Source organism: Sylvia atricapilla, chromosome Z, assembly GCF_009819655.1.
Source record: "Sylvia atricapilla isolate bSylAtr1 chromosome Z, bSylAtr1.pri, whole genome shotgun sequence".
In the NCBI taxonomy this organism is placed as follows: Eukaryota; Metazoa; Chordata; class Aves; order Passeriformes; family Sylviidae; genus Sylvia; species Sylvia atricapilla.
In genome coordinates this window covers 41,619,210-41,633,550 of record NC_089174.1, presented here as the reverse complement: position 1 = coordinate 41,633,550, position 14,341 = coordinate 41,619,210, and positions in this window count along the sequence as shown.

Below are 14,341 nucleotides of genomic sequence, written 5' to 3'. Positions count from 1 at the left end.
AGGGGTGGTGGAGGTTTTGGTTTAGGGGACTCCGTTTGGAGGTTCTTCCCTAATTTATTCCAAACCAGGACAAACCAGGAAGAAAAATGCTTATCAGCGATTTTGGAGAGTTGAACTTTAATATTATCTTTCCATTATTTTTATTTAAAAAGCACCAAAAAAGCCCATCAAGAAAATAATCTATGTTATTGTTAATTGAACTATGTTTTGGAATGAAATGCACCCTGGAAAGACTTACTGCTAATACAAGCTACAGATAAAAACCCAATGCTTTTCTCCTAAGACAACATGAAATTGCACCCCGGAAATAAATTTTTCAAAAAAAACCTAAATTTTTTTTGGTGGCTTTCCTTTGTGAGATTGCTGTTATAATGCGTTATTGCCATCATGATGCTTGTGATCTAGATAGAAAAATAGCATTCAAAGAAGACAACTTTTTAGAAAGAATTCATCACTATAACTGTGCCAGCAAACGCTTGCTAAGAAGTCACAATGAGGACATTTTATTGCACAGGCTTAGAGAGCAGGGTGTACAGCATTGACATGACAGAAAATTCCATTGTCTGTCAGGGCAATAGAGCCCTCATATGCAAACCTCAGCAGAAATATTTGGAAAAGTTAATCCAAGTTCAGGTGAGTTTAGAACAGCTATGGAGGTGTACAGTGGAACTAGAAGGAGAAACTGAAGTCACTTAAACAGAAATCAGATGGAAGGTCCTGAGCAGGCCTATTGGTAGAAGGCTTTTAAAGAAAAGGCATCAAATTTCCCTGCTCTAATTTTGAGTGCCATGCTCAAAAATCTATAATTTTTAAGTGATTGAACCTGAGTCATCTTCAAGAAATGCCGATTTGATTCTGTAAAGCATGCTGAACCTCAGAACATGCTTTTGTTGTCAAAAATGGAGATGGGCCAAGTACACATTCCTATGCTCGGGAAAGCCCCAAGTTCAGGAGAACTTTCTATTCTCAGCTCTCGTTAGGCTTTTACATAATAGGAAATTGTTGGATTTGCTTCAGGTTATTCTCTCTGGAAGCCATAGTTAAGGAAATGATGAGATTTTAAAAACTGAAGTTTAAACTTTAAACTGGTCCCTATTTCGTCTTTTGTAGAACCTCACCAAACTTGCTATTATGAGACGTGACTTCTGGTTTTACAGCAGCAACTCAGTTCTCCAAGCAACCGAGACTTCACCTTTGCAATATCTAAATTCCCTAAGGGTTCTCACCGATGTGTTCCTGCCCTATTCTATACAGATTGTTATGTCTTTGGTGCTGACTGTGTTATCAACCAGTTCAAAAATAATCTCCTCAGTTAAAATTAATGAAAAATATGATGGCATTTAAAAGGAAAGATATAATGAATGCTCACATATCTGCCCTCTGACCTGCTCAGCATCTGCTTTTTCTGTATCTATACAAGAAGTTCTTGTTACCTCTGATTCTTACTGTTATCCTACGCAATTTTAGTCTCTGTATACTTTATTAAATTTTTAACCTTGCTTTCAGTACGTATTCTGAATACTTCTTTCTTTCATTTAAGGCACTAAAAAAATGTAAAATTAAGTCATGTTGGTTCAGTTGTTGCACTTACCACTGTAAATGCACACAACAAGAATTTCTTTATCTTAGTGCTGGCATTGTTTCTTTGAGAAACCACGTTGCTTCCTTTAAAACCCAAGGGATTTTTGAATGGCAGTGCTCTAAACTTACTCATGCCTCCATTCTGTAATGTATCTTTTCTGCTGAAAACTGGTGTCAGTGGTGAGCTCTTTTCTAAGCATCTGCCCCCATGCTAGTCTCAGCTTCATTGAAAATGAGGCATTGAAAAGGAGACTCTTTTCTTGTGTTGGATCTGTCAGCTACAGTTTAAGCATAAAGCAGCATGCTGAGCACTCTTCAGTGTGAAAAGGCTTTCAAACACAACTCTTAAAACAGAAGAGATGGATCGCTGAGTGTATTGAAGGTGGAGATAAGACTTTTTTTCCCATGTCTCTTGCTTAAAAGAGTGAAGCTGAATAAATGGAAGAGAATTGCAAATTTTGGATCTTCAATAAAATCTGTAATTTCCTGCCTGACACTGCAAGAGACAGATAAGGAATATTCTAACTCCCCTCTGCTCAGGAAATCGCATTTTGGGAAAAGGCAAGAATATGAGAAGGGTTGAGGTCTGGATATTTGCATCAGAATAAGGAGGTCAAGCTGTAGAAAATGTTCTCCAGCAAATAAATTCTGCTGTTGGGAAATGCTTCTTTCAGGATAGTAGCAAGAATCTTGATGTGTTCTTGGCAGAGAAAAATACTTATAAGCTGTATTTACCAAATATCACCATATTATTATAGTAGCATATTAATCAACTTTTGTACCACGGGAGAAGAGAAATGCTGCAGAATGACAGGGCATGGTTTTATTGGATATACTCTTATATTGTACTTGCTGACGAATACTGTTCAAAATATTATTGAGAGAAAACAATAATTTAGCTAAAAATATAAGTTCTGGATTTAAAATTTCTGGAAGTGCTTACTTGAATAAAAGGAGCCAGACACAAGGATTAGTGACATACACACAGCAAGGACAAAGAAATGTTGATACCTGATTTAGTAGGCTTGAAACACTAATATATAAAAATCTCTTTAGTCAATGACATCAAATATTGTTCACTGTCCATGTGGCAGGAATAGGGGAGGAAAGGGGTTGTCTCCCCTCCTCAAATGTATTGTGCTGTACAGCTATGCTTTCAGGTCAATCTCCAGTCTTTCAAAGTTTGGTTTAGTTGGTTGCTGGCTTCTTCTTTCCTTCCCTCCTGCTTTACAAAAGATTGTAGTGAGAAAAATGATAAAGAGTAAGTTTTGTTGGCCACAGCAGCCAGTCTTACCAGTCCTTATCATGCACAAGCAGTGCATGCCCTCCTACTAAACTCTTGGTGGCCATTTCCTTTAGGTGATATGATGATATCTCTCCATATCAATCCTGCTTGTTTCAGCCATGTAGAAAGAACTATACATAATGGAAGAGCTGGAATATATTACTTGAGGAATTCCTAGGTCCTTCGTGTATTAATTAAGAATAATGAGCAATTTATTCTCCTTGCCACAGGGGAACTTTCATGTCTTTGTCCAAAGACCACTCAGCAGATCTCAACAGCCTCTTCCCCTATGGCTGCCACATACACCATAGCAGCTTGGAGGCACAAGGTATATCAAACTGTTCCATAATATAAGTGAAATGAAAATTTATCAGGATCAGCCTGCTGTTATCAATCTGACATCTTCCAGCCTGGAAGGATGGGTTGCCATATGGGACAGGAGCCTGACTAACTAGCCTACCTTTAAAATCCAAAGCCTTTTTTACTTTAGGTAGATTTTGCATAGCCATAGTTCATGGAGACAACCATAGTCAGGATAATACAAAAGAAAGTAAGACACATACGCTTATTTTATCATCAGAGAAATTAATCCATATTTGTCTTATGATCATCTGAAATTTCAGAAACTTACCCATGAGAAAACTTCTCATAGAAACTTGTGGCATGAGACTGTAAATCTAGAAATTTTTTTGCCCTTACCTCAATCTGCAATTTACAATCTAAATTGATAAACAATCCTGAGTCCTGGATATTTTCTGCCATTTGTTACATGCTGATGTTCATTAGTGTTGTAAATGCCAGTTCCCCAACAACCAAACTTTCCCTTTGCAAATGTTGCATGAAATACAAGTAGCTATGCAAGAAGTGGGATTTTGCAAAGCAAATTTGCTAGACTTCATGCTTGATGTCATTGCCCTGAGAATGTCGAGTTGCTAAATGCATATGAGTCACAAACTCAATTTCACTGTTTCTATCTTCACTGTAGCCACTATCAATTTCAAAAATACATTCAAGCGGTAAACTGTATTTTGAGCTACATTTGAATGCATTTAGGTATAAGAAAATTATAAACTTCCTTATTAAAAAAAAGTTAAAATGGATATAATTTCAAGCACTTTAATTTCATAATCACAACAGGCTTAATTCTCACATTAATGTTTCAGGGACAGTGCTTTTAAATGCAAACTTGCACTTTTACCTTGTACCATCTCTTAAAATACAGCCATGTTAAAAAATAAATATTGTGGTGTGATATCACTATTAGGGACACGAAAGAACGAGGAGGCAGCAGAAAGGCCATCAGGAAAGTTCTGATCTTTATTTTTCTGACTTCATTTTATATACACTTTGACAAGCAGGCCAAAGATGCGCTACACAGGTAGCCACCTCCTCGACCTCATTGGTGAACATCACCATCAATCATCTTTCTCCTCCCAGAAGAGAAATATGTAAACAAAATACATAAGGTCTAAAAATATACATAGTTTTCTTGAAGCTGTGTGAGAATAAAGTACAAACAATGAAAAACAGGCAAACTTCGGGCAGCAGTGCTGTTGTTTATTTTATGTACAAACTTAACCTTTTATAGTTTTTGTTTTGAGACTTCTAGTTTGATTGTCCTAGTTCTACTAGGATAGATTCTATGCTAAAAAGAATATATTTTGCTGAATTCGCACCACCATGTTACAGGGTAACTGAGTAGGGAAAATATGACACAAACTGCTCATTGAATAAGGGAAATGACAGATTGGAAATCAGGGATGATTCTTTTTTCATCTGTGGGGTTCTCATCAGCCAAGTGAAGGTTTTCAAAATTACTAATCAAATCTCCTATTTGTATTACAAGTAAACAATACAAGCAAAAATTATGATGCATGTATTTTATGTGATATATTTTTAGAATAGAGCAAACAGAGCAATTTTTTGTGGAAATTTGTTGAAGGACTTAGTGGTTGGTATTTTGTGCACATGTCTTTTACTCACAGAAATATAATATATTTTAAATCTGAAGAGTGCTTTCTTTCAATTGCTTTATGGTTTTTTTTTTTTTTTTTTTTTTTTTTGAATGTAATCATAAGAAGATAAAATTTAAAAATCCATTTTTTTCCATGGGAAATTTCTTATTCCTCTTAGAGGTTTGTTTATTTGTTTGTTTGTTTGTATTTGTGTTTCTCCTCAAAATTCTAGATTCTCTAACAAAATACTTTATACCAAATAGTTACTACTTTTGACAAAGATATAATTACTTAGGAAAAACTTCTGCTATCAAGAGACATCTGCTCTTTGTACAATGTATTGCAGCTACATAGGGCAGAAACAAGCAGGTGAAAGACAATTTTTTCAAAACTGTGGTAGCATTTTCAGCAAATAAATCAGAAAGCAAGTAGAGAAGCTGCTTCTTTTAAAGTATTTTTCTAATAAAAGGTAAAAATAAAACAGTGTAATAATAACTTGATCCTGAAGACATTATGTGATGGTTTGAATTATAGTTAAATGCTGTCAGAAACCATCTGACTGCAACCATGGTGTGGTTTCACAAGGTGGGACAACTACTCTTCATATTGTGCCTTTCCTCGACCAACTCAGCTTCAGTCGGTCTCCCAGCATGGCTGTTAAAGAACCTACCTGTATTCAATCAAGAAAGGATAAGAAAGGTCTCAGGCATAAACAAGATTTCAGAGACATTCCAAGGCTTGTTGAAATCAATAAGCAGCTTTTCAATGTCTTTGATAGGAATTTAATATTTTATCCATGGCATGTTTAAACTCTTCTGTCAGGCTTTCTAATCCTGTGTGTGATTACCTACAGCAGACAACATATTAAACTTCTCAGGAAGAATAATCTCATAATGCTTACTTCTTGTCTAGCTTTTTAGAAATCTTAGTACGATTACTAATACATTCATCAGTAATAAAAACAAGAAGCTGACACATGCATAATCCTACCAAATTCAATGGGATAGCTTCTACATAGATTCAGAATACTGACAGACTGAAAGAGTTGATTCTAATGAAAATTTGTGATATTTTGCTTTCTTAATGTTAAGTACGATTCTTTATATTCTTAATTCAGACATTGGAAATTTGTCTCTAGGATCAAGAAGGAAAAGTGACAAAGCATACAAAAGAAATTTTTTCATGGCTTTATATAACAATTGCAAAATAATGTTATTGCAATGTTAAATGAAGAGGGTGAGTCTTGTAAGTATAATTATTTGTCCTTCATCCAGATATTTCACGTCACAGACTAGAAGGACATTCCATTAGGTGACTTTGATGTCAAATCTGAGTAAAAGCCATATTTGAGTAAAATTTCTACTTGGAATTTTAAAACTTGGAAAAAGGGTTTTTTTTCCAGCTTGTTTATTAGCTCTTCCACAGTTCTTAAAAAAGGATTACATAAATTCATGAAATCAACCTGCCTAGGATCAGACTTCTGACCATACAGTTCTCTCTTAGATTTTACTTTTAAGATGCCACATGGTTCATTGTCACTGGATGTTGGAAGAAGGGATGTGTATGTGTTTATTGTCAGCTTTTGTTTTGGTTGGTTTATAATCAGTATAAATCAGTATAATTTGGTTGGTTTATAATCAGTTCTTCTTCTGGGAGCAATAGCAGTTCACGTCTCTAGAATCTTGCTATTTCCTTTCCAGAGTTTTCTTGTGAGTAGATTTTTTTAAAAACTTATCTTAAATTTTTATTTACTTTGCCAGATTTTTCTTTTCAAACTGCTGGAGCAGCCTTAAAGCAGTGACCCAAACTGCACAACAAGGTATGTCACACAGTTTCCTGGCGTGAATTGCTGCAGTCTGCAGATTAACCAGTCAGGTATTTGCATACATAAGATACTGCTATTGTTACCAAAATATCAGAAAATCATATAGCAGTAGTTATTCTAAGGCTTCTTGGCTAGCATTAAGGCACTAGGCCTTGGGAAAGTAGCCTGGGAAGGTGCTGGGTCTGTGGAAACAATAATCAAAGGGATTAGCAAAGCATGAAGAACATGCTGAAAGGGAAAACCGTCTTAAAGATAAAGTTTGAAATATTACTAGGAGGGGGTCTAGTGACGGGGGAAGGTAAATTTTGGTAATTAACCTATAGTTTTAAATAAGACAAGCATGTAGAATTTATTACTTTAGAAGTCTGTTACCTAGTAGCTGCACGTCATTGCTTTATCAAAATTTTTTTCTGTTTGTAATCTTTGTAAAAAGGTATAAAAACCTGAGTCTTGATGAGGGTCTTTGGGAATCCTGATTTGGGACGTTGGTCCCCAGGTCCCCGGGCCCCGAATAAAGCACGACATAAACTGACTCCTTGTTAGTTTGTGTTTTAACTTCGTTCCGGGCAACAGTTTTCTGGCGACCGCGGCAGGACTCCGAAGGCTGCTGGGGCGGTTCGCGAGCTGATCAACTCCACGCCGGCACCAGGTGATTTCTGGGGAGACATCAACCCGTGCCCGACCCCGCGCCTGACGGACGACTGTGAGGTAAGCCCGACAAGTGCTTTATTCCTCTAATAAGGGTGTCGCCCTATAAGACGAGAGAGTAATTCCCGCAGGGCTGGGTAAAAAGACGTCTGTGGTTGTGGTAAAAGCCTAGGCGCTGGCCATAAGACACAGCAAGGAAGCTGTGCAGGACCAGCACTTGCCGCTTGTAGTGACGAGAAAAGGCAAGAATTGGTGGAATTGGTGGAATAATCAAGTTGTGTGAGTGAGATAATAAAATTGTGAGTGAGTGTTTGTTGATTAAGTGTGTCATGATGCCGTTTAAAAACTTCAAAGCATTGGCGTCCGTAGGTATGGAGATCCCCGATGATTCTCCGCTTGGATGCTTGCTGAAAAATTGGAAAGTGGGTAATTTTGGGCAAGAACTGTGCAAAAAGAAATTAATGGACTATTGTAATTATGTTTGGCCACAATATGAGACTGGGGGAATGCAATGGCCCCGGAATGGTACTTTGAATTCTGATATTATTACTCCTTTGATGCACTTTTTGCGGAATAATGAGAAATGGGATGAGATACCGTATTTGGATTTGTTTTATTATTTGCAAGGAAAGCCGGAGTGGCAGAAAGAGTGTGGTTTGTTTGTGTTGAACGTTACTGCAGATGACAAATGTTTAGGTTGTAAAAGCAGGGAAAATTGTAAGTGCTGTTCTGTCACATTCAAAGAACCTGAGGAGGATGTTTCAATGCTGGTAGCACCCAGTGCTCCTCCTCTGGAATCTTCAGACGAGGAGGACTCAGAGGAAGAGGATGGTAGAGAGAAAATGAGGGAAAAGGAAAAGCCTAGAACTCCTTTATCGGAAAGGACCAGGAGAGGTCGGGTAGGAGAGAAAGGGGGCAGGATGGTACAACCCTCTTTGATGGCTCCTTTGCGAGAAGCAGTAGGACCGCAGGGGGACAGGATAATGGTAAAAGTGCCCTTTTCCCCGAATGATTTAATGATTTGGAAACAATCAGCTGGTTCGTATCGCGAGGACCCGGATCGGGTTGCACGAGTGGTAAAAATGGTTATAAAGACTCAAAACCCTGACTGGAATGATTTGCAGGTATTGTTAGATACAGTTATGGACTCCACTGAGAAAGAAATGGTATTTAGAGTAATGTCTGAAAAGGCTCGGGAAATGCTACGATTGCGAGTAGCAGATGGCACTTTAAATGATTTAGTGCCCAGGGAGGATCCGGAGTGGGATCCCAATTCGACCGGAGGATACCAGAGGTTGAAGGCTTACCAGGAATTATTGATTGAAGGGGTACGGGCGGGGATCCCGAAAACATTAAATTGGTCAAAGTTGTATTCAGTGCGGCAGGAAAAAAATGAGTCCCCATCGGCTTTCCTGGAACGGTTGAAAGAGGTTGCTAGGCGATTTACTAATTTAGAAGTAGAGGAGGAATCAGGGAAGTTACAGCTGGCATTGATATTCATAGGACAGTCACAGGAGGATATAAGGAAGAAATTACAAAAGTTGGAAGGGGAAGAAACTCGGAATTTGGAGAAATTGTTGGAAGTGGCGTGGAAGGTGTATAATAATCGTGAAAAGGAAACTGCTAAAAGACAGCAAGTTAGCATGTTGGCTGTGTTGCAGCAAGCTGCTGAAGGAACTTTCCGAGGGAGAGGAAGAGGCCGTGGTAGGGGCAGAAGAGGAATGGGTATGGTGGCAAATGGTGGGAGAGGGGGATTTGGAATGGCAGGGCAGACTGGGGGACGATCGAGACTGGGATTTGACCAGTGTGCCCTATGCAAAAATCGAGGACATTGGAAGAATGAATGCCCCCTTAATGGAGGTATGGGAGATAACGAGGTGGTGTCCACGGGGAGTCCGGGCCAACTGAGTGACGGGAGTCCTTTCCAAAGAGGACCGCAAGGTGTCGCTCAAGCCTTTATGATGGGAAGCTATCAGAACCAAAGCTGACTAGACCGAGATTTAAAGGTAATTTTAGAAATAGAGGGGGAACCACTGGAATTTCGGGTAGATACGGGAGCCACATACTCAGCTATAAACACACAGGTCGGGCCATTAAGTGATTCTAAAATCCAAGTGGTTGGGGTAACAGGTCAAATAGAAGAACGACCATTTTTGCGACCTGTGGACATTAGATTTGGGGGGAAAGAATTTGACCACCAGTTTTTGTATATGCCCAATAGCCCTGAATCTTTATTAGGAAGGGACTTGCTGTCTGTGTTGCAAGCAAAAATAACATTTGAAAAAGGAAGGGCGAAATTAGAAATACCAGAAGAAAACATATCTAAATTGTTTTTGGTTAGGGAAGTGGAGTCAGTAGAAGTCCCCAAAGAAATAGAGTTGGCTGTGGTCCCCTGGGTATGGGAAACAGGTATTCCGGGAAAATCTAAGGCTGCACAACCAGTAGTAGTGGAATTAAAAGAAGGAGCCAGCCCGGTAAGAATAAAGCAATATCCTTTAAAATTGGAAGCAAAGAAAGGAGTGGCCCCGATGATATCCCAATTCCTGACCATAGGTATTTTGCAGGAATGTGAATCTGAGTTTAATACTCCCATTTTCCCAGTAAGAAAACCAAATGGTAAGTATAGGTTAGTCCAGGATCTAAGGGCCATTAATAATATCACTAAGGACATTCATCCAGTGGTGGCTAATCCTTATACCTTGTTAACATCTGTGTCAGAAAAATTTCAGTGGTTCTCAGTAATTGATTTAAAGGACGCGTTCTTCTGCATCCCTTTGGCATTTCAAAGCAGGAAATATTTTGCTTTTGAGTGGGAAGACCCAGAGACAGGGAGGAAGAAACAACTCACTTGGTGTCGTCTGCCTCAAGGATTCAAAAACTCACCTACAATATTTGGGAATCAATTGGCTCGGGAATTAGAAGAATGGAAGACAACACAGGTAAAGGAGTCACCTTTTTTATTTGTGATTTTGTAATATGTAGATGATATTTTTCTTGCTACTGCAGATAAGGAGATTTGTTTGAAGTTGACCATCGATCTGCTGAACATGCTAGGTCAGGCTGGATACCGGGTGTCCAAAGAAAAAGCGCAACTGGTAAGACCACAAGTTATCTACTTAGGATGTGAAATTTCTCAAGGAGTGCGTAAGTTGGGGGTCAATCGAATTCAGACTATCTGTGCTATCCCGACCCCACGAAATCATCAAGAATTGAGGTAATTCTTGGGAATGGTGGGGTGGTGCAGGTTGTGGATCCCTGATTTTGGATTAAAGGCCAAACCTCTCTACGAGGCTGTGAAAAATCCCGAACTGAAATGGGGCAAGATTGAGGAAAAAGCATTCCAGGCCCTCAAACAGGCACTGAGAGAAGCTCCGGCACTGGAATTGCCTGACCTCAATAAAGATTTTCAACTCTATGTGACCGAGAGGCAGAAATTGGCATTGGGAGTGCTCACCCAAAAATTGGGATCATGGAAACGCCCGGTAGGATACTTTTCCAAACAATTGGACTCAGTTAGTGCTGGATGGCCAGGATGCTTGAGAGCAGTGGCCGCAACAGTACTATTGATACAAGAAGCCAGGAAATTAACTCTTGGAAGAAAAATGGAGGTATACGTTCCCCATATGGTGTTGACTGTTTTAGAACAAAAAGGGGGGCATTGGTTATCCTCAAGCCGGATGTTACAATACCAGGCATTGCTGAGAGAGCAGGATGATATTGAATTAAAATCGACTAATCATCTTAACCCAGCAGAATTCTTAAGAGCAGAAGAGGAAACTGGAGAACTGGCACATGACTGTGTGGAAGTCATTGAGCAAGTATATGCCAGCCGAAAGGACTTAAAAGATGAGCCCTTGGAGAATCCCGATTGGGAACTGTTCACGGACGGATCAAGCTTTGTGGAGAATGGAACCAGGTATGCTGGGTATGCGGTGGTCACCTTGCAACAAGTGATAGAGGCCAAAGTTTTGCCTCCTGGGACCTCGGCCCAGAAGGCTGAAGTCTGGGCCCTAGCACGTGCTCTCATATTAAGTCAAGGGAAGAGGGTAAACATATGGACAGATTCTAAATACGCCTTTGGGGTGGTACATGTACATGGTGCCCTTTGGAAAGAGAGGGGCCTGCTGAATTCCCAAGGATCATTAATTAAACACCGGGAAGAAGTAAAAGCTCTTTTAGAAGCTATCCATAAGCCACAGGCTGTTGCGGTGATGCATGTGAGAGGACACCGAAATGAGGAAGGGAAAGCATTCCAAGGGAACCATTTCGCAGACCGGACGGCCAAGCAGGCAGCCCGAGAGGTATGGACTCAGTTGGTATTACTGCCCACACGAATCAATCCAGCCACACCGTTTATGGATCAACAACCCCTCTACTCGCCAGATGATGAAAAATTGGAAGCATTTGTTCAAGCTCGGAAAAATTTAAGAGGATGGTATGTAACTTCTACTGGACAGGTGGTACTGCCTCAGAGGATCATGAAAACAGTTTTGGAAACAGAACATAATAAATGCCATTGGGGAGCAGAGGCACTGACAAAATTCTTGAAAAATGAGATAATCTCTAACCAGATGCTAACAATGGCTAAAAGGATCAATGCTATGTGCCCTTTGTGTATTAAGAACAATCCGGTGGTAAGAAAACAGGTGCAAATGGGTAAAATACAAATTGGACCACAGCCTGGAGACTATTGGCAAGTAGACTTTTCTGAGTTACCTAAAGCACAGGGGTATAAATATTTGTTAGTTTATGTGTGTACCTTTTCGGGATGGCCAGAAGCTGTCCCTTGCAGAACAAATCAGGCTAAAGAAGTAGTTAAAACGTTATTGAGAGAAATAATCCCTAGATTTGGGGTGCCATTAGGGCTATCATCAGACAGGGGTCCTCATTTTGTGGCAGGAATTGTGCAGGAGATAGCTAGGATGTTGGGAATCATGTAGAACTTACATACTCCGTGGAGGCCTCAATCGAGTGGACAGGTAGAGAGGATGAATCAGACACTAAAAGGGACAAATCAATTGGATTGCAAAAATACAATGGTTAGGAGCCCAGGGAATTTAGTTTGGATTATGGGACACGGACAATGGACTACTCACATGCCCACAGATGGTCCTGTCACTCAGATAACCTTAGGGGTACCTACTTTATGTCCATTTTGGAGACAGTCAAGATTAACAAGTGAGGAAATGAAAGGATGAGAAACCGGAGATGAGTTAGGTCCTGAGGATGAGTGGCATGAACCATCAGGAGGAGTAAAATTCGAGTGGGTATTAGAATCTTTGTTTGCCCAAATTTCAACTTATCGTAATAGGGAAATGTTATATAAGTTAATGGGACAAACCAAAAGATTGGCTGCAGTCACAAAAAAAAGGATTCAAGGATTTTAATTTGCAGTTACAGGCAACCACGAGGATGACAGTACAGAATCGTATGGCATTGGATAAGATATTACTCAAGGAACATGGGGTGTGTGGGTATTTGAAGGGTAAGGATGACCATTGCTGTATACACATCCCAAATGTGACTACCGAAGTAGAGAGGGATATTAGCCAATTAGACCAAATTGAATCAAAAGTCCAGGAGGTAGAGAAGGAGGCAGAACATAATTGGGTTGGAGCTTTATTTAGCTCATTTGGAATCCAGATCTCTGGTTGGATCTCTTCAGTGATACAATATATGATCATGATTGTAATAATCATTATTGTAGTAGTAATCTCATACAGGTGCCTTCTGGGAATGATTATCCGGGAAGGAACTCATACCCGGAAGATCATGAAAGCAGTAACCCGAAGTGAAGTAATGGCTCCAACTTCTAGAAGAACTGCTCCCCTGCCGTATGTTGAAACCACAACTTGAAGAATTGAGCATCCTTGCAAAGAAGATTTTTGAAGAATGCTCAAAAGGGGGGAAATGTTACCAAAATATCAGAAAATCATATAGCAGTAGTTATGCTAAGGCTTCTTGGCTAGCATTAGGGCACTAGGCCTTGGGAAAGTAGCCTGGGAAGGTGCTGGGTCTGTGGAAACAATAATCAAAGGGATTAGCAAAGCATGAAGAACATGCTGAAAGGGAAAACCGTCTTAAAGATAAAGTTTGAAATATTACTAGGAGGGGGTCTAGTGACGGGGGAAGGTAAATTTTGGTAATTAACCTATAGTTTTAAATAAGACAAGCATGTAGAATTTATTACTTTAGAAGTCTGTTACCTAGTAGCTGAACGTCATTGCTTTATCAAAATTTTTTTCTGTTTGTAATCTTTGTAAAAAGGTATAAAAACCTGAGTCTTGATGAGGGTCTTTGGGAATCCTGATTTGGGACGTTGGTCCCCAGGTCCCCGGGCCCCGAATAAAGCACGACATAAACTGACTCCTTGTTAGTTTGTGTTTTAACTTCGTTCCGGGCAACACTATTGCTATTAAGAATTAATCTTCTATTTTTCCTTCTTTTGTTTCCTAGGTGGAAAAAGAAAAAAGAACCTCTTGTGGCCAGGTTAATCAAATGGTGCTATAACCTTTGGTAGTGAAACAATTAGTAAAAGCTATTACAACTAGAACTTTTTCAGTCTTATGAACATATTTTACAATTTTTAAAGAAAACACTACACAGATTATTTTCCTACTGCAGATAGTGCAGGGAAGTTATGTTAAGCAAGAAAGGTTTTTAGTTTCAGTCTTGATCTTCCTCCATACAGGCTGTTCTCAGAGTGCATGGAGAATGTGTTTACTGAGGTCTTTAAAAGAGAAATTTTCTGTTGTGCTCCTTACAGCTGTAGCTATGTCTACCAAGATTTCTGTCTATCCTAAGCACTGGGAGACACAACACCTTGCTGATTTTTTTTCAAATGGCAACTATCCTGACTTTCTTTTAGAACTTTCATCTCTCATTAGACTCTCATTAGAGTAGGAGTAGTAGTAGTAATAGAAAGTAGAGTAGATGTGTGACAAAAACGATAAGATGAATCTGTTTAAACCACTTGAGACTATGTCATCCATTCTAGTCTATGGCTATGGGGGTACCTGTGAAGGAAGAGAGTAAATGCTGCTGTCC